At 41.7% G+C, this 26,346-nt stretch overlaps 1 long non-coding RNA gene across 1 annotated transcript in view; it reads left to right on the forward strand.

Moving 5' to 3' along the window:
* The first annotated feature begins 1,954 nt into the window (after positions 1–1,954).
* Positions 1,955–26,346, forward strand: part of LOC144774780 (uncharacterized) — a 582,824-nt gene continuing 558,432 nt past the window's right edge. The window contains exons 1-2 of the long non-coding RNA XR_013600528.1: positions 1,955–2,042; positions 2,134–2,239. This is a non-coding gene — a long non-coding RNA (uncharacterized LOC144774780). The remainder of the gene's footprint in view (positions 2,043–2,133; positions 2,240–26,346) is intronic.

Consider the following 26,346-nt stretch of genomic DNA (forward strand, 5'->3'; position numbering starts at 1 on the left):
GTGGGATTCTCAGGAATCCCCGTGGTGAGCCCCGTTTCGAAGCCACTTCCCTTTACTGTTGGTCCTGTTACTGTGGACTCCCCATTCTTGTGGCGAGAATTTGCTAAGATTGGATATACTGAAGAAATTGCATGCTCGTATTTATTGTTCTCCTGATGGTGTGTATCTAACTTTGCAGTCTCCTAATGAACGTATGTCACAATGTTTGGTCAAAGATGCACCCCTCCCTCCTGAGTTTTCTGAAATACCCCAGACTCTTTGGGCAAAGGGGGACACAGATGTAGGATTGTTGAAAATACCCCCTGTATCAATAACACTGAAACCAAACGCGCATCTACCACGTATTCCCCAATATCGGATTTTGCCAGAAGGTGAACAGGCTTTATTGCATAGGAAAGCCACTGAGAGTAACGCCTTATTGGCATATACTAGCCAACATCCTGGAGTCCTCAGAGATGGCCTTCCCTTCGGGCAATTATTGCGCATCCGTCGCAACTGTGCCGAAGGGAAAACTATATGAGAGAAGCGGAAATTCTGAAAAAGAAATTACTAAACAGAGGTTACCCCAATAAAATAGTGAAAAGATCACTTAAACGTGCGTGGTATTGTCCACGAGAGGAACTCCTTGTTACTCGCCCGAAAAAAGAAATGCAAAAAATTGTATGTGTCACTACATTTGGGATTCACACCAACAAGATCCGGAACCTAATTACCAAACATTGGCACATTATTAAAAGTATTGATCCATCTTTGGAGGTTCCCCTTTTTGCGTATAAACGGGCCAAGAATCTTAAAGATCGTCTGGTGAAATCTTCCACTGAGACACCTAAAGATAGGAGGGGGACCCTAGAAGCATCTTGGTGTTTGCCACCACTATTGGGCCATCATCCATGTGGTAACTGTGTAGCTCGTCCCTTCACTGAGAAAACCACCACATTCCAACATGGAGATTGCACGCATACACTGGGATCATTTTCAAATTATAATACACGCAATGTCGTGTATTGCATATGGTGTCCCTGTGGGCTCCCCTACATTGGGCAGACACAACAGCCATTAAAAGCCAGGATAGGACAACACCGCAGCCGGATTAGGAAATTGGTTATTACTGTGCCCCTGTTAGTACACTATGAAGAAAAAAAAACACACGGCAGATCAAATTAAGTGGCAAGTAATTGACACTGCAACCGTACCAGAAAGAGGGGGTGATATTGCACAAATCTTACAACATAGGGAATGTCACTGGATAGAGAAAATCAATTCGAGTAGCCTTGGCCTCAACTCTGCTGATGAATGGAGAGGTTTTGTGTCTAACCTTGCTTTGTGAACAATTATGATTATTTAATTCTGCAATTGGGTTGAGATCACCCCTGTCATTGGCATGAAATCAGCTCGAGCCATGATTTAATGATTTTGTAATGGTCACTACCCAATCGATTGGGGTTCCATGTTCCTGTAACTTAAATTACTACACTGAGCTCGATTTATCCTCATGATCAATTATTTTGTGTACTATCGGTTCGAGTATGTCATAGTTTATGAATGTGCCTTATCCAAATAATCTTGCACATGATTATACTATTGTAATCACTATGTTGTACACATACTAGCATAGCGAGAATGTCTGCATAATTTTGATTAGGTTAACATAATGTAAATGTTTAAATAACTCGGTTTATGTTTTATAGTCTTTAACGTGTAAACAAGTGCTCCTTGAATTTACATTCATTGCTATGTATTAATTATTCACATGTGTAACGGGCATACAGGAACATATATCTGTAACATCAAGTGTGTTTTGTAACAACTTTATTGTCTACACTACTAATTGGCCTGCTAACGCGATCTCCATTCACGCTGCCCATGCATCGGCAATCGACTGCGCAACCGAACGCAGATCGAGTTTTTCGAACTCTCCTCGTTGGGTTTGCGTACAAAACTCACGTTTTAATCTACTAAACGTGAGCACGCCAGTACGGGCTGCACCAGATCAACATTCGAACTCTGGGCAATGCGACTGAGCGCTACGGTCTAAAATTCAGGTATTATTAATCCTTAGTGCTACCCCGTATCTACATCCTTACTCTCAAATTATTGAGACGAAACTAATGAGGCCCCCGCCTTGTCTTTCAGGCATCGTCCTACGGACCATTAGGTGGTAAGGCAGTGACGATTCGGTCACTCTCCCCTGCTTCTCCTTGCTCGCTACAAGCGCGAGTGATACTTGACCACCACACTGGTGAGTATACCTAGATAGCATTAACATCATGTTCAAAACATGTGAAATGCAATTTTTCTTAACACGTGCCATGATTGATTGTCTCCCCCTTTTTTATATATGACCACAGTACCCGGCTGGGACAACTGTAAGTCAACCTAATTATTTACCATGCATGGGTTACCACCACTCAAGATTAAGGTACACGTTTATCCAGAGAACCTTCTGTACACATGTTTATTTTAACACATAGTATATCCACTGACCACATGTCCTTAAATCACTTGTAGATGTCCCCCATTGTCCTGTCCTGATGAGACCCCTATCCCCACAGGTTGAAACGCCGTCGACGCCATAGGAATTGAACCACAAGAACAGTGCCTATGATTACGGATAGACACTGTGCTACTATTCCCTGTATCATTGTTTGGTCATTTTCCTTCCTTCCTTGTACAAAATCCCAGAAGAAACCACTGTATATATGCACTCACTGTTCAATTGATACCTTTTTGGTTCTCGCAAACACTTGGGACACTGCACTTTATGTCTTTGTATTACTATATGCACTAATATATGTAAATAATTATCTATGCAACCATTGTTTTGAAAATACAAAACCTTGATGAAAAATTCGATACACTGGTCATTGTCTCTCCCTTTTTCCATCCCCTATATACTCTCGACCTCTATGAATTGCTATTATGCTATGTATTAATTTTGGATTCATTAATATGATATCACAGTAACCATTGTTTTTTGGATAAACCAGAATGAAAGGGAGGCACCTTTTCTGACCTACCCCCGGAATAACTTGAGCTGGGTTTCGAATCAATCAGTTGTGCCTTATATGGGTTTTCCTGTTGGCTTCATGAGAAATGATACTTTTCCATGTACGAGGTTTTCATGAGGTATGCTGCAAGTATACATGCGCTTTCTTGTATGTGATCCAGCAATCTCCTCTGCACACCTTTGAGAGCTGTGACGAGAGGGAGGCTCTCCTATATAGGGCGCTTTTGCAAAATAAACGATTGAACCTTCTCCATTGCCGACTGACTTATTCTTGGTAAATAAGGTATATGGGCTATTGGTAAGGATAGCTCTATGGTATATATATTTTAGTACTTCATAGGATAGGTGTTTGAAACAGTCCACGTTAATAAATAAAATAAATAAATGTAGGAATTTGTAAAGCGCACAGCTACCTCCACCGGAGGTGTCCCGGGGCTGTCCGTATACCACTTAGGAACCCTTCCTGGCTTTCCTGGGAAATGTCCACTCCTGGGCACCCCCCAGGTGCAGCCAGGCATCCCAGCGCATTTGGGGCTGTTGTGGAGACTAAGCAACCTATTGCCCAGAGTTGCAGCGTGGGACCCATGATCAGAACAGGCACTGAGGCGAGAATATCCAGTCAGGGGAATTAATGAGCCGGAGACCCACCGAGGTGGGAATTGAACCCTGGTCCCTGGCCAGAGCTCTGGATCAAGGTTTGCCTGCTCTAACCATTGAGCCACACATTGTGCTCACTGCATGAGTCCTTGGGTACTGACTAAATGATTAGAGTGCTGCAAGGAGAGTGCCTGGGTGAATTGATACGTTTTGGGGTTTTGGCGCAGTGAATTGATTAGTACATGGTGCTGAATGGATAACTGGAGGAGTGCAAGGGGATTGACAGGGTGTTTGCTGGAGTGTGTGTATACTGACTGGGGAATTGAAGGTGTAAAAGACAAGTGTCTAGGTGGTTAGAGGACTGCATGCATAGTAGATAGGGGTTTGATGCAGTCCATGTGCTAAGGCATGGCTCAGTGCATGAGTACTTGGGTACTGACTGAATGATTAGAGTACGGCAAGGAGAATGCCTGGGTGAATTTATAAGTGCTTGGGTTTTGGCGCAGTGAATGGATTAATTCATAGTACTGAATCGGTCATTAGAGGAGTGCAAGGAGAGTGACAGTGTGTTTGATGGAGTGTATGGATACTGACTAGGGAAATGAAGATGTGAAAGACAAGTGTGTAAGTGGTAAGAGGAGTGCATGCATAGTGGATAGGGGTTTGATGCAGTCCATATGCTAAGGTCTGGCTCAGTGCATGAGTACTTGGATACTGACTGAATTATTAGAGTATTGCAAGGAGAGTGCCTGGGTGAATTTATAAGTGTTTGGGTTTTGGTGCAGTGAATGGATTAGCACATGGTGCTGAATGGGTCACTAGAGGAGTATAAGAGGACTTACAGGGTGTTTCTTGGAAGTGCATGGATATTGACTGGGGAATTGCAGCTGTGAAAGACAAGTGTGTAGGTGGTTAGAAGACTGCATGCATAGTGAATAGGGATTTGAAACAGTCCATGTGCTAAGGCCTGGGTCACTTGATGAGTACTTGGGTACTGACTGAATGATTAGATTACTGCAAGGAGAATGCCTGGGTGAATGTATAAGTGGTTGGGTTTTGGCGCAGTGAATGGATTAGTACATGGTGCTGAATGGGTCACTAGAGGAGTGACAATGTTTTCTGGAAGTGTATGAATACTGACTGGAGAATTGAAGGTCTGAAAGACAAGTGTGTAGGTGTTAGAGGACTGAATGCATAGTGGATAGGGGTTTGAAGCAGTCCATGTGCTAAGGCATGACTCAGTGCATGAGTACTTGGGTACTGACTGAATGATTAGAGTACTGCAAGGAGAGTGCCTGGGTGAATTTATAAGTGCTTGGGTTTTGGTGCAGTGAATGGATTAATACATGGTACTGAATGGGTCACTAGAGGAGTGCAAGGAGAGTGACAGGGTGTTTGTTGGAGTGTATGGATACTGACTAGGGAAGTGAAGGTGTGAAAGACAAGTGTGTAGGTAGTTTGAGCACTGCATGCATAGTGGATAGGTGTTTGAAGCAGTCCATGTGCTAAGGCCTGGCTCGCTGCATGAGTACTTGGATACTAACTGAATGATTAGAATTCTGCAAGGAGAGTGCCTGGATGAACTTATAAGTGTTTGGATTTTGGCGCAGTGAATGGATTAGTACATGGTGCTGAATGGGTCACTATAGGAGTGCAAGAGGAGTGCCAGGGTGTTTCATGGAAGTGTATGTATACTGACTATGGAATTGAAGGTGTGAAAGACAAGTATGTAAGTGGTTAGAGGACTGTATGCATAGTGGATAGGGCTTTGAAGCAGTCCATGTGCTAAGACCTGGCTGACTGCATGAATACTCTGGTACTGACTGAATGATTAGAGTACTGCAAGTAGAGTGCCTGGGCATATTTATAAGTGTTTGGGTTTTGGTGCAGTGAATGGATTAGTACATGATGCTGAATGCGTTACTAGAGGAGTGCAAGGGGAGTGACAGGGTGTTTGCTGGAAGTGTATGAATACTGACTGTGGAATTGAAGGTGTGAAAGACAAATGTCACTACAGGAGTGCAGGGGAGTGATAGGTTGTTTACCGGAAGTCTATGGATACTAACTGGGGAATTCAAGGTGTTAAAGGCAAGAGTGTAGGTGGTTAGAGGACTGCATGCATAGTGGATAGGCGTAAGAAGCAGTCCATGTGCTAAGGCCTGTACTTGGGTAGAGACTGAATGATTAGAGGACTGTAAGGAGAGTGCTGGGTGAATTTCTATGTGGTTGGGTTTGGACGCAGTAAATGGATTAGTACATGGTGCTGAATGGGTCACTACATGAGTGCAAGGGGAGTAACAGGGTGTTTGTTGGAAGTGTATGGCTACTGACTGGGGAATTGAAGGTGTGAAAGACAAGTATGTAGGAGGTGGTTAGAGGACTACATGCATATTGGATAGGGGTGTGAAGCAGTCCATGTGCTAAGTCCTGGGTCAGTGCATGAGTACTTGGGTACTGACTGAATGATTAGAGTACTTCAGGGAGAGTGCCTGAGTAAATTTATAAGTGGTTGGGTTTTGGCATAGTGAATGGATTAGTACATGGGGCTGAATGGGTAACTAGAGGAGTGAAAAGTGAGTGACAGGGTGTTTGCTGGAAGTGTATGTATACTGACTATGGAATTGAAGGTGTGAAAGACAAGTATGTAGGTGGTTAGAGGACTGTATGAATAGTGGATAGGGCTTTGAAGCAGTCCATGTGCTAAGACCTGGCTGACTGCATGAATACTTTGGTACTGACTGAATGATTAGAGTACTGCAAGTAGAGTACCTGGGCGTATTTATAAGTGTTTGGGTTTTGGTGCAGTGAATGGATTAGTACATGATGCTGAATGCGTTACTAGAGGAGTGCAAGGGGAGTGACAGGGTGTTTGCTGGAAGTGTATGAATACTGACTGTGGAATTGAAGGTGTGAAAGACAAATGTGTAGGTGGTTAGAGGGTTGCATGCATAGTGGATAGGCACTTGAAGCAGTCCTTGTGTTATGGCTTTGCTCAGTGCATGAGTTCTTGGGTGCTTACTGAATGATTAGAGTACTGCATGGAGAGTTCCTGGGTGAATTTATAAGTGTTTGGCTTTTGGTGGAGTGAATAGATTAGTACATGGTGCTGAATGGGTCACTAGAGGAGTGCAAGGGGAGTGACAGTGTGTTTGCTGGAAGTGTATGGATACTGACTGCAGAATTGAAAGTATGAAAGACAAGTGTGTAGGTGGTTAGAAGACTGCATGCATAGTGAATGGGGATTTGAAACAGTCCATGTGCTAAGGCCTGGGTCACTTGATGAGTACTTGGGTACTGACTGAATGATTAGAGTACTGCAAGGAGAGTGCCTGGGTGAATTTATGAGTGTTTGGATTTTGGTGCACTAAATGGATTAGTACATGGTGCTGAATGGGTCACTAGAGGTGTGACAGGGTGTTTGCTGGGGTGTATGGATACTGACTGGGGAATTGAAGGTATGAAAGACAAGTGTGTAGGTGGTTAGAGGACTGCATGCATAGTGGATAGGCATTTGAAGCAATCCATGTGCTAAGGCCTGGCTCAGTGCATGAGGACTTGGGTAGTGACTGAATGATTAGAATACTGCAAGGAGAGTGTCTGGGTGAATTTATAAGTGTTTGGGTTTTGGTACAGTTTTAAAAAAAAATTCAGATGGGTACTGGTGGTAACTGACTCTGACTAACCAGTCCAAGAGAAAGTGCTATGCTAAAAGACACTTAGAATAGAGTTAAAACACCTACATAGACTAGGGAACACTATGCGTTGCAGTACCCCTTTTATTACAATAACCTCCTCTGTAAGCCCCTAGTATATAATTGGGCAGGTGGATTAAAACTACCTCTTAAAACGTGCCACAGGGCGCGTTTGCACACTGGTGAAGGGAGGCTGAGCTGATGTGTGCAAACACACCCTATGGCCGTTTTAATTTGGGGGCTAAAGTCTCCTTGAATCCTGAGTGTCCCTTGGTTCCAACTAGCCCACCAGGTATCTCCAGTTAGCGCCACAGAGCTGTGTTGCAGAGAGGTGTAAAAGTGGCATGCCTGGACCACCTCTCTGCAACGCAGCACAGTGACGCTTACTGAAAGCACCTGGTGGACTAGTTGGCACCCAGGGCCCCTCAGAATTGAAGGCAAATTATTTCCCCATCTAAAAACGCACCACGGGGCATGTTTGCACACATCACCTCAGGCCCCATCCCCTCCCTTCACTACTGTGTAAATGCGCCCTGTGGCCGTTTTAATTTGGGAAATTAAGTCCCCTTGAATCCTGAGGGTCCCCAGGGTCCAAGTAGCCCACTAGGTACCTCCAGTAAGCGCCACAGAGCTGCATTGCAGTTGCAGAGAGAAGTTAAAAAGGGCACAGCCTGGACCATCTCTGTGCAACGCCGTGCAGTGGCGCTTACTGGAAGCACCTGGTGGACTGATTGGCCCCCAGGGTCCCTCAAGATTGAAGGGGAATTATTTCCCCATCTTAAAACCCACCATGTGCGTGTTTGCACATGTCGCCTTAGGCACCATCCCCTCCCTTCACCACTGTGTAAACGCGCACTGTGTCCATTTTAATGTGGGAGATTAAGTCCGCTTGAATCCTGAGTGTCCCTAGGGTCGAAGTAGCCCACTAGGTACCTCCAGTAAGCGCCACAGAGCTGCGTTTCAGAGAGGTGTAAAAAGTGGCACTGCTTGGGCCACCTCTCTGAAACACAGCACAGTGGCGCTTACAGGGAGAACCTGGTGGGCTAGTTGGCCCCCATGGTTACTCAGAGTTGAAGGGGAATTATTTCCCCATCTTTAAACCCGCCATAGGGTGTGTTTGCACACGTCACCTCAGGCCACATCCCCTACGTTCACCACTGTGTAAATACGCCCTGTATCCATTTTAATTTGGGAGATTAAGTCTCCTTGAATCCTGAGTGTCCCTAGGGTCCAAGTAGCCCACTAGGGACCTCCAGTAAGTGCCACAGAGCTGCATTGCAGTGAGATGTAAAAAGGGGCACGGCCTGGGCCACCTCTCTGAAACACAGCGCAGTGGCGCTTACAGGAAGCACCTGGTGGGCTAGTTATCCTGTGTCACAAAAAATACTCCCTGTGTGATCTAGTTTGCCATAGAGGAATTAATTGGCTAACTTGAACAGACTAACTATTTATAGATAAGTGATATGCCCTGTATGGAGTGTTACCACCGCTGCGTGGGGAAGGAAGCAATTCCTTTTGTTATTTTATTCCCTCACCTACCCTAGTGGTGTCATGCTTCATCATCGGGACAACCTGACGCCTAGAAGTCAGGGTGGGCTCGACAATATTTCAGGGAGCGCTTATTAAAATAGTTTTTGGCCAGGGGGATAAAGATTAAAAATTTATGTCAGACCCCAGTATCCCTTTATTCTTAAGTCTAGCAACAATATTAAAAATGAATTTTGAGGGTCTCTCGGGAGATTATGGTCCCAGCACCCTTTTGCCAACATGTTTCTGTCTCTGACCCATAAAGGATGCTTAGACTTTCTACTCGGCGTGACCCCCTGGAATTTAAAGACATGTAGGAGAATTTCCCTATACTGTACACGATAAGGGCAGATAGCTGCTCCTTATATGAACGTGACCTTTGTCGCCATGTTTCACTCCATCTGTAAGGGGAACAAAGAAAACAAACACTAGAAAACAAACAACACAAACTTGTATTTGGATGTAGTTGTGTTGTAAGAAGAAAACATGTATTTGTGCTCATATCACCGTGTTTTAGTGTCTCTACTGTTAGTGAGACCCCAAGGTGGGCGTGACCATGCTAGTTAACCTGTCCACGAAGTCACAGACCACATCCTTTGTAGCGTGTGCAATCAGATGGTGGCGGTCAAATGCCACAAGCTAATGTCATGTACTAAAAAAGTGAGTGGCTTGTATTTAAAATCGGTCATTAATCACACAACCATACACACACTAACACGAGAACACACATAAAACACTCCCTCACACTCAGATGCATTTACTTTCATGGATATTTTTCATTTATAGTAGTCGAGCTTACCCCAATTTGGGAGAGGATCCACTTCACGTAGGACCTCTTGTGAATGGGGTAGCCCTGTAGTCAAACCCTGGTGGTGACATAGATTGTACACACCAACAGGAACATCGATACATTCAGCGGGTAGATAGTTCACAAATGTGCCATATTGGTGATATGACAGGATTCATGGCCAGGAGGAGAAAGTAAGTAGAGCCTGTATGGGCATATGCACATACATTAGTATACGGGAGTCCGACTTTCAACATACCTTCTTTTTCAGTTCCTCAGTCGGTATCTACTTATGCCATCAAGGGTCCTGCCCCACGTTTTCACCTGGTAGATAGAGGATCCCAACGCTTGGAATGGTTTTTCCTGCCCGCCATCATGTCTTTTAAACAGGTTGTACGGCTGTGCTCGTAGGCCAGCTTCGGGGCTGCGCGGCCACGCCCCCACGGGGACGTGTGAGCGTGCTCACTGATGCTACGTTGCTAAAAATTGGGAAATGTAATTTTGAAGTGTCAGAACTACAAGCGTTAAACAACTTTATTGTGCTACTTTGTTTTTGACAAATAATGCTTAAGTGTTCACTATGTAACGCACTTTTTTATATATATAAAACTGGGTCCCACGTCAATGAAAGGTGCTGGCCCCATTGCACATGGGAAAGTAGTTCCAGTGGTTTTATGGAACTAGCGATGTCTGTGATCCTGACAATGCTCCACTTATTAACAGATACCAGTATACTGACAAACAATAAAGTGGGATGCGCTACTTCAAACATGTATTTCCAGGTTCTGGCACCTTGTTATCTATTACTATCTCTATGTTAGCCCCCTGGGGCCCTTAGGTTTGAGGGGGAATTATTTCCCCAACTAAAAACGCGCCACTGGGCGTGTTTTCACACGTCACCTCGGGCCCCGTCCCCTCCCTTCACCACTGTGTGAACGCGCCCGTGGCCATTTTAAGTTGGGAGATAAACTCCCCTTGAATCCTTAGTGTCCCTTGGGTCCAACTAGCAAATTAGCCCACTAGGTACCTCCAGTAAGCACCGCATAGCTGCGTTGTAGGGAGGTGTAAAAGGGGGCTCGGCCTGGGCCACCTCTCTGATCAGAGCTCAGTGGCACTTACTGGAAGCACCTGGTGGGCTAGTTGGCTCCTTGGGGCTCTCAGGATAGAAGGTGAATTATCTCCCCAACTTAAAACGTGCCACAAGGCGTGATTTCACACGTCACCTCAGGCCCCATCCCCTCCCTTCACCACTGTGTAAACGTGTCCTGTGTCCATTTTAATTTAGGAGATTAAGTCCCTCTGAATCCTGAGTGTCCCTAGGGTCCAAGTAGCCCACTAGGTACCTCCAGTAAGCGCCACAGAGCTGCGTTGCAGAGAGGTGTAAAAAAGGGCACCCAAGCGGGTCACCTCTCTGAAACACAGCACAGTGGCGCTTACTGGAAGCACCTGGTGGGCTAGTTAGCCCTAGGGGCCCTCCAGATTGAAGGGGTATTATTTCCCCAACTTAAAACGCACCACAGGGCTTGTTGTCACACATCACCTCAGGGCCCATCCCCGCCCTTCACCACTGTGTAAACGCACCCTGTGGCCATTTTAAGTTGGGAGATAAAGTCCCCTTGAATCCTGGGTGTCCCTTGGGTCCACCTAGCAAACTTGCCCACTAGGTACCTCCAGTAAGCGCCACTGAGATGCGTTGCAGAGAGGTGTAAAAAGGAGCACGGCCTGGGCCAACTCTCTGAAATACAGCACAGTGGTGCTTATTGGAAGCACCTGGTGGGCTAGTTGGCCCCCTGGAGCTCTCAGGATTGAAGGGAAATTATTTCCCCAACTTAAAGTGCGCCACAGGGCGTGTTTGCACACATGTCACCTCAGGGCCTGCCCCATCCCTTCACCATTGTGCAAACACGCCCGTGGCACGTTTTAAGTTGGGGGATAAACTCCCCTTGAATCCTGTGGGTCCCTGGGGCACAACTAGCCCACCAGCTACCTACATTAAGCGCCAAAGAGCTGTGTTGCAGAGAGGTGTAAAATGGGGCGTGGCCTCAGAACACCTCTCTGCAATGCAGCCCCCTGGAGCATACTGGAGTTTCCTGGTGGGTTAGTTGGCCCCCAGGGACCCTCAGGATTCAAGGGGAATTTGTTTCCCCTCTGCAAACGTGCCAGGAGGGCTGTGTGTTCCTCCTTCTTTTTTTAATATTTTGGCTCTGGGGACCGCATCCCCCAGGGCCTGCCCCCAATTTTTTTTTATTCCAAAATTGGGAAGGGGGCCACGTGGCCCCTCTCCTGAGGCCTTAATCGGCCCCGGGGACCCCATCCCCAGGGCATGGGCATTTTTTTAAATCTACAATTCTTTTGGAGGGGGGCTGCGTTGCCCCTACCTTAGGCCACTTAAGACCCTGGGGACCCCAGCCTTTGTTTTTTTAATGTTTTTTTATTTAAATTTTGTGGAGGGGGGCCACGTGGCCCTCCTCCCAGGCCACTTGTAGCTTCGGGGCCCCTATCGCCCGGGGCTGGCCCTCTCTTTTGGGGACCGTGGGGGGGTCCCCAATCCCCCCAAGGTCCCAGCCGGCTCCCTGCGCCCTTCGGGAGCCAGCATTGCTTTTCCAAATGGGGAGCTGCTGTGATGCAGCTCCCCGTGTGGAAAAGCAATTTGGTTTGAATTTTGAAAGGGAGAACAGGTTTCCCTGCTTTCTCTCTCAAAATTCAAACCAAGTTTGCTATGGCAGGGTGGGAGCCATGGGCTCCCGCCCTGCCATAGCAAACTACAGTGTCCCGCTGTTGGACAACCTGGGACACTGCAGGAGCCGGCCCTAGGGGGTGGAGGACCCCAGTGCCCTCAATGTCTCCAGGAGGGTGGCCGTGGGGCCCCCTTCCCACCATTTCTAAATCTCTCCAGGAGGTGGTAGTCCCCGGGGCTGGGGGTCTATCACGGACCCCCTATTTGAATATTTAGAGCCCCATGGAGGTGGTGGTCCCCGGGGTGGGTGGGGGAGCTTGAGCCCCCCACACAGGTTTTCTTTTTTTGTTTTAAAAAAACAGAAGCCCTGGGGGGGTGGTGGTCCCTGGGGTGGCGTGGGGCCGTGAGCCCCCCACATATATTACTATAAAGCCCCGGGGGTGGCAGTCCCTGGGGCTTGAAGGGGCCTTTTAGCCCCACCCATGTTTTTTAAAGCCCAGGGAGTGGTGGTCCCTGGGGCTGGGGGGCTGAGAGCTCCCCCACATATTTCAGAAAGCCCCAGGGGGTAGAAGTCCCTGGGGCCCCTCTGGGCCCCCATTACTATAACATATTGCCCTCGGGACTTGGCCGCGCTTTGTTTTTTTCCCCGAGGCAGGATGCTTAATCCTACGCATGTCCACCCTAAGCGTGGAAGGGTATACTCAGATGTGAGTCCCTTGCTCATTGCACCATCAGGATTCAAGCAAGCCGGGCCGAAGATGCCTGAAATGGCAGAAACCGGTCCCCGGAAGCTTGTTTCCTTCCCAGTGTAAGAATTGGCTTTTGTAGTCTGGTCTGCCCTGTTCCCATGATGCACTGGGCCAGGGACAGACTAATTTGCATACAGCCAGGTTCTGAAACTGGGATGGTGCAATGAGCTAAAAAACGGTGTTGGATCTAGCCCTGATCTCTTGACTGGGTGAGAGTACTCTGCTTAATTCAGAGACTCTGTCCATCACCACTCCTTGTTGTAAATAATTTTGTCCACCCTAAGCGTGGAAGGGTATACTCAGATGTGAGTCCCTTGCTCATTGCACCATCAGGATTCAAGCAAGCCGGGCCGAAGACGCCTGAAATGGCAGAAACCGGTCCCCGGAAGCTTGTTTCCTTCCCAGTGTAAGAATTGGCTTTTGTAGTCTGGTCTGCCCTGTTCCCATGATGCACTGGGCCAGGGACAGACTAATTTGCATACAGCCAGGTTCTGAAACTGGGATGGTGCAATGAGCTAAAAAACGGTGTTGGATCTAGCCCATATCTCTTGACTGGGTGAGAGTACTCTGCTTAATTCAGAGACTCTGTCCATCACCACTCCTTGTTGTAAATAATCCTACGCATGTGCCGCAACTTTTTTTAAAAAAAACATTTTTTTTGGCTCTGGTGGTCCTTGTGGGACCCCGTGAGCAGGCCTAGGGGGTCAGGGTGTTTCTACCCTGCCCCATTGTGAGTTTTGCGTGTTTGTTTTTCTGCTTTCTTGTGGGCACAAGATGGCTGCCAACGCTTCCTGCTTTGAAGTGTTGACAGCCAATTAGCATAACGCTCGTGCTTAGGAGGATCCGCGGCCCTAGATATATATATGATTTAACTTTTGATTTTGTCAGCAACTACTGAACAGATTTGCACCATTTAACAAAAAGGCTACCTTTTTGCCAAATTTGGTGTAATTCCGTTCAGCAGTTCGGGCTGTAGCTGCGACTAAAGGTTCCTATGGGAAATTGCAAGGGGAAAACACGTTTTGGGACCCCCTTTTTTTGCCCCTGCTTGACGAATCACCGTGAAACTTTCAGGATAGGAGCGGACTGGAGCTGGCCATAAGTTTTGAAAAGTTTGCAGAGATTCGTTAATTGGCGCCAAAGTTATTGGGAATATAATGTTGCGGATTTCCTTTGGAAAATAGGTCCTAACTATAACTACCTACTGGCGATCGCCAGTAGGTAATATATCTATATCTATATCTATATATATATATATATATATATATATATATATATATATATATACATATATATATATATATATATATATATATATATATATATATATATATATATATATATATATATATCAAATCTCCTTCGCGAGAGTTTTTCTCTGCCTTCTTGTGACGGCGGGCTTCCGGACAGGTTGCGAGCCCTCAAATCAGCACAAAACAATCTCCTCATCGTTTTAAAAGGAAAAACGCCGAGCCCCAATTTGCAGTGAAGCGATTTATTTAATCAAAAAGTAGTGGCAAAACAACACCCGAAGCGTTTCGGAACCAGCGGTTCCTTGGTCACAGGTCAGCTGTCATTACGGCATGTTTCGTGATATAGTGCAAAGTGGTAGAGAGAGGACTACGGAGTATAATTAGCCCGTTCTTTCGTTTCACAATTGCCATGTTGGAACAGTATATAGTTTAAACAGTTATTGCCTCCACACTCTTACATTGAGTTATAAAAAACTAGTTTTATGCTTGATAAACAATTGAAAATGGTAACATTGTGATATTACTACAATTCTGGAGTCTCTTAATTTGAGATTTAGGCTGGTTCAAAATCTCGAAACTTTACTACATGTGTTGCCGGGACAGTCTTGTTTCGGACTAAATCCTCAAATGTTTCGCCCAAGTGGGCATTCAAGAAATATTGTCTTTCTGTTGCCCTTAGGGAATGTATGTGTGCCACATGGCACAGGTGTACATGCACAGATGTGCATGTACACAGGAATTCCTTATTTACCACCCAATTGTATTGAGTGGTAAATAACGAATTCTTAGACGCCTCTAGCACTATCAACAATGCTACCAACATTAGAATTTACAGATTTGGTATTTTTACCGAGTCTGTATTTACCGATTCAGTAATTTTTCTGATCCAGTAAATACAGAATCGGTAAAAATACCAAATCTGTAAATAAGTGCCTCCTACATAGGAAAAGGCATTTTCCGGTCGGTAACGGCCAAATTCAGCCGTTACTGACCGTTAAATGCCTACCTACATCACATCCCAAATCATACCACTTCAATATTTAATAGTAGGTAAATGGGATGTATGTAATTTCTCTTATGAAATTACCGAATCTGTGTAATTCAGTCATTTTACCGAATTGGTATTTATCGATTCGGTAATTGCCATTGATTCCTATGGGCCTTGAGGCCGTAAAGTATTCAGTGGTAACTAGCAAATATTTAAGGGCCTGTGGCACTGTTTTCAAAACAAAGAAGTGTAAACAAAAGTGAACACAAAAGGGAAGAGATGTGAGAAACAGAGAGAAGGAAGTGGAGGAAGTGGAGTGCCAATAAATGAAGGTCGGAGTGAAGGAAGGAGAATAAGATCAAACCTAACAAAATAAAGAAAGACGGAAACTGACTGAGGTAAAGAGGAGGAGTGGTAGAAAGAGAGAGCAAAGAAGATTAACTGTAAGGGAGAGACATGTAGAGAGAGAGGGAGCAAGGGACTGAGAAAGAGTGAGGCAGTTATTCTGTCACAATAAGAGAGTGATAACAAACTTATTTTTGTTTCCCATACTTACCTTATAAATAATGAAAACTTAGACACTGATGCGAAAAAAGTTTTTTATTTCTTATACTTACCTTCTAAGATATAAAAAAATTAAAGAAATTATTTAAAAAAAATATAATATCTGTAAAACACAAGAAACAAATAAATTATAATGTATACAATGTATATTTCACAATACAAGAGAGAAGGAAGGAGATTAAGAGTCAAGAAAGATAGATGGCACATGCAGAGGGACACATGCCACAGGTAGAGAGTAAGATGGTGCAGGCAGAGAGTGAGATAGAACAAGTAGAGGGTGAGATGGTGCAAGCAGAGGGTAAGATTACACACGCACATGCATGCATAGTGCAGACAGAGGGTAAGATGGCACACACACAGAGAAACATGGAACAAGCAAAGGAAGACATAGCACAGTCAAAAGAGAGATGGCGAATGAATGTGAGACAAGGGGAGTGAGGACACAGAGGGAGTGAAGGAAAGAGTGAGAGAAGGGGACTGAGTGAGGGAGCAAAGAAAGGCAAGTGATGGAGTGTGGGTGAGTTAAAGAGAGTGAGTTTAAGGGAAGGACATTGAGACAGTGAAGGGACAGAGGAAGTAAGGCTAATAGAGAGACAGTGAAGAAAGAGAAGTGAGGATGTCAGAGTTCAAAGGGAGTGACAGAAGGAGTAAGTGAAGTGGAGTAAGGTGAGTGAGGGAAGGTTAATGAGTAAGGGAGCAAAAGAAGGAAAGAGAGGTGAAGGGGAGTAAATCAGATGAACTGAGAAAAGGTAAGCGAGGGAAACAAGAAAGGAGAAGGGGAGTGAAGGATAGGAATAAAGGCTACTGAGGGAAGCAGCCTAACGAAACAAGGGTGAGGTGAGTGAGAGAAGGATAGTGAAGTTGAAGAAAGACAAATGATAGAGGGTGGATAAAGTCGAGTGAGCGTGAGACAATGGGAGTGAGTGATTGACTACACACAGGGAGTGAAGGAAGGAGTGATATAAGGAGACTCAGTGAGGGATCAAAGAAGGGAAAATGAGGTAGTGTAGGTGAGGGAAAAGAAGTGACAGAATGAGGTGATGGAGAGAGTCACGCTAAGAGACAGGGAGCGATGGAAGGATAGACAAAAAGAGAAATAAAAAAGTTTTTGGGGTCAGTCGTACTTACCTTATAAATGAAATATCTGTGGAAACGAAAAAACAAATCAGTTATAATACATTATTCACAATACAAGAGACAAAGCAGGAGAAAAAGGAAAGAGGAGTTAGGGAAGGGAAATGAGGGAGAGGGAAGGGGGAATTAGTGCAGGTGCGTTAACAACAGTGAGTCTAAGAGAGAGGGAGTGATGGAAGAGTACAGAGAAAGTAAGAGGACACAGGAAGTTTTGGGAAGGTGTGTTTGAAGTGCAGTTAGGTGAGTGACAGAACGGGAATTAGTGAGTGAGCAAAGGAAAGAAAGAGAGGTGAAGGGGAGTGAAACAGAGGGACTGACTTAACATGAGTGGGTGAGAAGACTAAGAAGAAGGGGAGTGAAGTATAGGGAATGAGGATAAGTGAGGGAAGCACAATAAAGGGACAGGGGTGATGTAGGGTAAAAGAATGACAATAAGTTTGATGAAACAGAGGTGATAGAGGATGAATAAAGGCGAGTGAGCATGAGACAAGAAGAGTAAAAGAGTGAGGAAATAGAGGGAGTGAAGGAAAGAGTGAGAGAAGGGGACTGAGTGAAGGAGTACAAAAGTCAGTGACAAAATGTGGATGAGTTAAAGGGAGTGAACATAAGAGAAAGGGAGTGAGAAACTGAAGGGATGAAAGCAGTGAGGTTAAGAGACATGGAGTGAGGGAAGAATAGAGAGAAACAGAAATAAAAAGTAATGAAAATATATTTTTTATTAGTCGTACTTACCTTATAAATTTAATATCTGTGGAAGAGAGTAAACAAATCAGTTATAATATATATTTCACAATACAAAATGCAAATTAACTTGTACAACATGTTATATGGTTTATTTTTGCTGTTCTCAGAATATATTGATTTTCACTAAAAAAGTGAGTTCAATACTATTCATCATATCACAGCGGGCAAAAAAAAACACAATCAAAATGATTGTGTTTAAAAAACCCATAAAACTTAGAAAAAACATATCTTAAATGTTTTCTTCCAAACAGCAATTTCTAAGATACGGTATCTCATTATTATACTCTCATACTAAAGTGATATAGAAACATATATTAACCACATTTACCCGAAATACGTATTCTTCATTTACATACCTTTCCACATGGCCAAATGGTATACAGAAAGTCCTCTTTTTGGAAATTACTTAATAGTAGTTTTAAACTTCCATTTACCCAACTTTCGAAATGAAAACTCCAACATCTATTTCATCATCTAACAATAATTATATGTGTACTTCTGACTTACTCTTGATAAACATTTCCTATAATACTGATATCACTCACTATGTGATACACTTACACTACGTCTATGACAACTACCAGTTTACTAATTATCTTGATCACTATCACTCACAAACTAATTTTGAACCGAACACTTACTTTTATTAACTGCTCCAATCTTCATTGTCAAATTACTTTCACTAAAATTTCGGTTCTAAAAACACTAGGTAAGGATTTGTTAAGTCAAAAGGCAAACGTTGTTTGAAAATCAATTGAGTATCATTACAAACTTATGTAAAAACATATATTATCAACATTTATCCGAGAAACTCATTTTTCATTGATGTACTTTCCCACATGGCCAAATAGTACGTAAAAATTCCTTGGTTTGGAAAATACTTAATAATACTCTTGACCTTCCATTTCCCGACCTTCTGCATGAAAAGCTCCAACGTCTTTCGTAACACCTAACAATATTTATATCTCCACCCAAGGATGTGTATCATGTCCATAAAACCTTAAACAACCAGTAAACTATCAGAATCTGAACATCATATAGAATCCTGATGACTAACTTTTATTAATTGTTCCAATCTTTCTAGGTCAATTACTTTTCCTAAAATTTAGGTTGTAAAAACACTAGGTAAGAATTTTTTAAGTCAAAAGGCAACCATTTTTTGAAAGTCAAAACAGTATCATTACAGTAAGTCCAACCTTTTTGACATTTTAAATAAGCTGTATAATGTCCAGGTGTTGTTGAGGGACCATCATGGAAAAGAACTGCTACTGTTACAAAGGTTCTTCCTGAAATTGATAATTGAGAAGCCACAAAATGTTTAATTAAAGTTGTTAATTTAGTTCCATCAGGTCTACATCGTTGGAACATTAAAATTACGTACTGTCCATATCTTTGTATAAATAATGTTGATAGCATTGCAGAGTTACATTGGGTACAAACCATGTTTTGATCAGCTGCTGTAACTAGATTATTAAAAGACACTGATTTGCAGTCTGGTAAAGTCAAATATATAAATCTTTCAGTATCTACTGTTGTACTACTTGAAAAGGAACAATTATCGCAGACATGTTGCCATTTATAAGAAAGGCCAAAAAGATTTTCAACATCTATACCTTCCTCTTGCAGTACAACAGGATATACATTAGAAATTCCTGACAATCTTGCTGAATATCCTGAGAAAATTGAGTTATACCAGAACATATGTCTAAATCATTTCGAATATCAGAAACACTTTCTATATTTGTTCTATCACTGCTACATTTCTCAAACACAGTATTCAACAAACAACAAAAACTTTGATCCCGATTTTCAACAATCTGTTCTTGCAAACTTTGGAGAAAAAAAACATTAACCACTACATTAGCATAGCAGTTGACACCAGAACTGTTCTCAAACTGAAATCCAACAATATCTTCAACAGAATCCTCTTTGTTTCTGCTTACAATTACTGGTTCATCTACTTTTCTTTTTTTTTGCTACAGCCTTGCTACAATTTTTCTCATTTCTTCTTTTTCGACCTACCACACGCTTTTCAAATAGAGGATATTGAGGTAAATTTGGAGCATACTCTCTTCTTAACCTATTATATTCCTTTACACAATTTAGATCTGTACTAATCTTTGTCTCATCAAATTCAATCAAGTACAATCCAGATAAAGTTCTGACTCGAGATAAAGCAACATATGCCATACCCTCCTTGAAGACCGAACTTCCAATATTCATCAAAGCACTATCTACACTTAAACCTTGAGATTTATGAATAGTTACTGCATATGACAAAGAAACAGGAAACTGTTTTCGGCGGACATATAAATCTTTCACAAGCAAAAATCGAACAGAACAACGACTAAACTGTTGTACTTCTTCAATTCCATCAAACTTAATTTTCAAAAATTCAATTCCATCTCTATTTCGGTAATTCACAAAATCAACAACATGACCCATTGCTCCATTTACTAAACCTCTTTCTACATTTAAATTCCTTCGTAAAATTATACGACAATTTAAACATACATATAGTCTTTTCAAAACCAGCAGTTTTAGAAATGATCTTCTCCAAAGAATCCATATCTGATTTCAACTTTTCTGACAAAACAATAGTAACTCCTTCGTGCTCTATTTTATCAATAGCTTCCAGTTTCACAATCTCTTGATGTTCTAACTCTAACATTTTGTTGTTGAAGACTGAACATTCTCGAAGAGTTGGCATCAAGCATATTACAGTTTTGTTTTCAGCAATTTTCTGAGAAATAATATCTGGGAGAATATTTTCCTTTGGAAACAAATTTGAAATTAATCTTGACTGTAAAGCTTCTTTGCCATGTTCTGTTACTTTTCCAATTCTTACATCTTGTAGAATATTTTTATAATCTTCATCCTTTGCCTGTTGCATGTTTTGAAGCAGTTCTGCATATTTAAAATATAACCAGATATTCACATTTCCAATGCTTCCTAGGCACTTTCTTGTATCTTCATGCGTAAGTATCTTAAACACTGGTTGTCCTTTCACTGGAGTTAGCTGCAGTAGATCTCCAAGGACAATGATGTGTTTGCCTCCAAATAACACATCATACTCTGTTTTAAGAATTTGTTGCATTCTTAAATGCACAAAAGCAAGCATCAAATTTGAAACCATGCTTACCTCATCAATGATAAGAAGTTTAATTTTCTTCAGGACTCTACCAACTTCACATCAAGCTTCTCCAGATAGCTTGTGGTATTGTAATTTATTATCATGCTCTACTGGCAGCATCAATAAAAGATGTAAAGTAATCCCTTTAATGTTATGTGCTGCCAACCCAGTTGGAGCAGTAACAACACAAGACAGTGATGACTCTGTTCTTTTCTGCAGATAAGTTGCAATTGATTTAATCAGAAAACTTTTCCCAGTTCCGGCTTCTCCACTCACATACAGTCGGACAGGTTCAAATGACGTACATGAGCACTCTTTTTTATCATGACGTAAACCATGCTCAATCTGTTCTGTGACTTCATCATATATTTTGTTCTGCTCCACGTTTAGTTGATTTTCCAAATCTTCTAAATTAACTACACCCTCCTGAGCTTGTTCCATGGCTCTTTCCACCTCTTCCATGGCAGTGGCAGCTTCATTTTGGATAATTGGTCCTACTAGTGGATCCTGACTCAACGAAGCAGAACTCTGACTGTCTTGAGAACTGTCTCTAGCAATCTCTGATGCAATGGTAGCTTCTTGCTGTATTTCATCGTTCAACATTTGCAGATAATTTGAAAAAACAGGACATTCTATGGTATCCTTGGTTACATTGAAAAAATCTTCAAAACTGAAAAAAATCTCCAAGTAGTTCCTCTTCTGAACGCCATGGCTTAAAGAGTTGCAAAAGAGCTAAATAGTAAAATTCCCTTTTATCAGGAGATTCGCAACTAAATTTACGATGATTAATCAAATGTCCTTTTCTTTGTTTCACCAGACATCCTTCACATCCAATTACAGCATATACTCCTTTATTGATATCTTCTGTCATATTCCTCTTAAAAGTATAGCTTTGCAGTACTTAATAGAGACAAACGTTCTCAAGATGACTACTTCTATTTGGATAATATGTGTCCAACATGTTTGTCTTCACAATATCTGTACTATTTGGTTGAAACTCTGCCAAAAACTCAATTTCTTGTGCAGACTTCAAAACTCGGTTTCGTGTTGCAGCAAGACCTAGACTCACCCAAATAATGGATCTCAATTTGGCATACAGACTTGCTGATGATAACCGATTCATTCATATGCTCCAATTTCTCGATGCGACAACATCTTCAGACTGTAACTGTATAATTTCTTACTTAGGCTCTTTTCATGCGAAATATCCTCCCACATTTCCTTCAGTTCCGTCTTTTCTGATTTTTTGATGTAAAACATTACATATCGAGCCACAGCAATAGAGTTGTCAGCAACATATTGAATATCCATGTTAGCATTCCACATGGCCAAAATGACTGGGTTGTAGTCATTTATGTATTTGGACTCTTCATTTCTTTTCAAGTTGTACGTATTTTTCGGTGATTTTCTTGTCACAGTATGTCGCAGTGAAGACATAAAATTGTTCACTCTTCCTTTAGATATTACTGGTCGTGGAAATCCAAAACGACATTTTGTGTAGAACTTCTCCTTGGATTTGAACTTTCGATGACAGTACTTTCCACAGCGATGGGTTTGAAAGCGTAAGACTTGATGTCGTAAATTGTCTTCTTCTGTACTTTTCGGAACAACACATGTGGAATATTGTTCAATGAAACTCATCACTGTGCCATCCAAATCTGTTCCAACTTAGGGAGCATCTTTGATCCATAGCAGCATATGTATGTGAGGAGCACTTCTTGCTTGATACTCCTTTCTCCAAAAGAAATCCAAACCCTCTCCAAGTGGAGGATTTTTTTTATTTGTGATGAAAGACATCATAGCTTCAAATCGATGATTAAAATACCTACAAACATTAACTGGATCCAAAGAGCACAGTACTCCAGGTGTCTCGAATTCTATATTTTCTATGTTTCCATTTGCCTCTCGAAGAAATTCAAGTAAGTCTTCCCAGGCATACTCAGCACAGCTAAGAGTGAGGAACCATGTAGGAGTTCCTAAGTTTCTTAGCATACATTTCAATTCCCCATGACGATGGTACCAATACGCATTCGTACCACACTGACTTGCCATGAGATTGATTAGGTGAGATTCCAAAATACTGTCTTCCACTTGGATTTTATCCATAAAGTCCCTTGCCGTAACATTTTGAAGATGTACTCCAGATTTCAGTATATGGTTCACAGCATAAGATAGTCCAGAAAAGTCACTCTCAAACAGAAGATGAAACAAATATGGAATGCATTGACGAAATCTTGGATCTTCTGCATATAATCTTAAAGTCCGGTATTCCGACGCAGGAATTTTAACAGGTCGGTCATCATATCTTCCACCTTGACCTGTTGGAAACAATTGAGGAAAACAACGAGCTTCCAAGCTTTCTTCCCATACACTTATGGGACTTCCTTTGGCTTCTTTCATTTGGAAAAACTCAATAGCATTCCCCCATTACTTCTTTGGAATGCAGAGGATGAACACTATAATGCTCATAAATCTGTTCACTGCTAGACATATCTACTTTTTCAATCTGTCCAGCTGATGAATCACTGTCCTCCTCTACAGTTGTTTCCTCTTCTCCTACATATACATTTTTGTATTACTGATTGTTTTTTATTAAATACAATGTTGCCTTTTTGACTTTCCTAACATCCACTAATTCTTGCCAGATTTTCTTACTCTTTGTAGGAACGCCATTAACTAGAATAACTAGAGGTTCCTCTTCCACTTTTTCTACGCCAATGGTGCCAATATTTTTCTTTAAATCTAAAGGCAAATAAAAAGCTCTTCCCTTTAATCCTCTCTGTAAATCTGAAGGAGGCAATTTCCCTGTCTTAGGCTCCATGCGAACAATAGCCTGAAAAGGATGCACACATTGAATCAGAATACACTCATAGGTATTTAAACCCATTAATTCAGACGGAATCTTTACCAACTCAAGAATATTATGTACAGCTCTAGCAGGCATTCTGTTTTCATTTAATTTATTAGAACAATATTTACAAATACATAGATCAGAAACCAAATCAAAACAATTCTCAACCAACAAATAAGTTGCAAAATCATTCCATTCATTATTATTTTCCATTACACTTTTAACATATAAATCAACTAACCAAGTCTGATTCTTATAATGAGTTCGTCGACAACACACACAAGAAAAATTTGGCCTTTCACTTGAAATGACCTTAAACTTTGTAATTTCCTGATCAAAATTTTGAGTACTTACAACCTGTACATTCTCTTCCACATTACTTTCTATGACTGTATAATTTTCACCAAAGTAACAAATCTCTATTTCTTCACAAATTTTCTTCACATCTAATTCAGATTCATGCAAAAGAGCGCTGTTTAACTGTTTTAGCTTAAGTGCTGGACTTTTTGCATAATACAACCTTCTCACTATTTTCCTCACTTTAGTTTGTTGCACTCCTAACATTCTAAAATGGTAAAAAGTACTCTGACATACTTTTCTAGAAAGACAAGCCAGTGAATGACCATGCAAACCTGTTTTTTCCCTCACTCTGCAAGGATCTAAGTCTTGCAACATCTTAAAGTTTTGTTTTAGACTTTTCTTACTATATGTACGTAAGAAATTGCAAAACAAATTAATAGAATCCTGTCTCACACAACAAATACTACTACAATTCCAAGTATACATCAGAGCCTTAGGACGTCTCCCTAAAACTTCATCAGCTAACACCTCATCTGCATTTCTAGGCACAATTTTTTCTTTTTCAACTGGACAACCGTCCTTCACCTCATATGCTCGACCACTGGTGTCAACTGCATGCACCAAAACATTACCTTGAAAGTAACTCTCTTCATTAAAAAATGGCTCACAACTTGAACTATGCTTCCATTCTCCTGAAAAAATATCACAAAAATTAGTCCGATTAATTACTCTTTTCCACTTACATTTTGATTTCAAATCATTGATTGCCTTATCTAGTGTACAAACTCTATTGATTACTAAAATATACAGCTTTCTCTTCACTTCAAAAGCCTGATCAACAAACTTTTCTATTCTTTTCTTTTTCTTGTAAAAAGCTGTTTTCCTATTATATTTCTTAATATATTTTAATAAATTCAAAACTACTCTGTTATGAAACATTCGTCAACAAATGTCAATAAACTGATTTGTCCTACGATTACCAGACACACTATGATCTCCTTGTACCATTATACCATTTTTGGTGACCTCTGCATTTTCTTTCTATTTACACTTTGTTTTTTTTCTCATAGAAACACTTTCTTGACTTTTTCTGCATTTTAACAATTTCCTTAAAAAATCCTTGGTTTGCTTACCAGGAGCATTTTTTCTTTTCTCTGAAGATTGTCCTTTGCATGAATCTTCTAATTGAGTCCTCTTGGTCGATAAAGCTTTCTTATAAAGTCTTTTTTGGCGGTCTTTCGTAGGCATAATCTATTATGACTCTAGATATTTACAATCTGTTGAAAAGAAAAATGTGACATATTATAGACCACTACCAACATAGCACATAGCAATTACATTAACTAAACATTATAAACACTAGTTTACATCTCTCTTTGTGTGTCTCATATCACTCTCTGCCTGCACCATCTCCCTCTTTGCATGCCTCATCTCACTCTCTCCTTCAACCATCTCTCTGTTTGTATGTGTGTATCATCTCAATCTCTGCCTACACCATCTGTTTGTTTGTGTGTATGTGTCATCTCACTCTCTGTGCCTAAAACGATTTATCATACTAAATGTTTTTTGCTGAAATGACTGGCTTTAATATTTTTGACAAGCATCACACTGAGTGTGTATGTGAATTAAGGAATTATATTTTCATCTTTTTCCTTAATGTTACCTGTGTGTGCTCACAGTTTGTATATTTTACCTTATAGAGTAGACTTCTTTTTAAAGTGTTTCTCATGCTTGAATTTAATGCTGGTATAGTGCTAATGGTTTCATTGGGCTTGTAAGTATGCTCCTTTTTTACAAGTGCTTTGCGCTACCTTTAACATGGATGCAAGCAATGAATGTATGGAGAGGGATAGGAATAGCAGATAGGAAACAATATTAAATGCTGTGAGAGATGCGGAAAGGATTTTACTAATGGCATCAATTGAGAAACAATATACAAAAAAGAGGGGCATATTTAGAAGCCCCTTGCGCAATGTTTAACATGGATGCAAGCAGAACATGCATGCAGTGTAAATAAATTGACACGCAGACAAGAATATGCATTACGCAAGGGGTTTGTAAATATGCCAATGAAAATATTACACTATCTCTATACCAGCATTAATGTTAAACATTGCGCACGGGGCTTGTAGATATGGCTCTCTTTTTTGTATATTCTATCTCAATTTATGTCATTAGTAAAATCCTTAACACATCTCTCACAGCATTTCATATTCTTGTCTATGTGCCAATTGTATTACTCTGCATGCATTTTCTGCTTGCACCCATGTCAAACATTGCGCAAGGGGCTTGTAAATATGCCTCTTTTTTTTTGTATATTCTATCTCAATTTATGCCATTAGT

The sequence above is a fragment of the Lissotriton helveticus genome, chromosome 1_1 (genome assembly GCF_964261635.1).
Source record: "Lissotriton helveticus chromosome 1_1, aLisHel1.1, whole genome shotgun sequence".
Taxonomy (NCBI): Eukaryota; Metazoa; Chordata; class Amphibia; order Caudata; family Salamandridae; genus Lissotriton; species Lissotriton helveticus.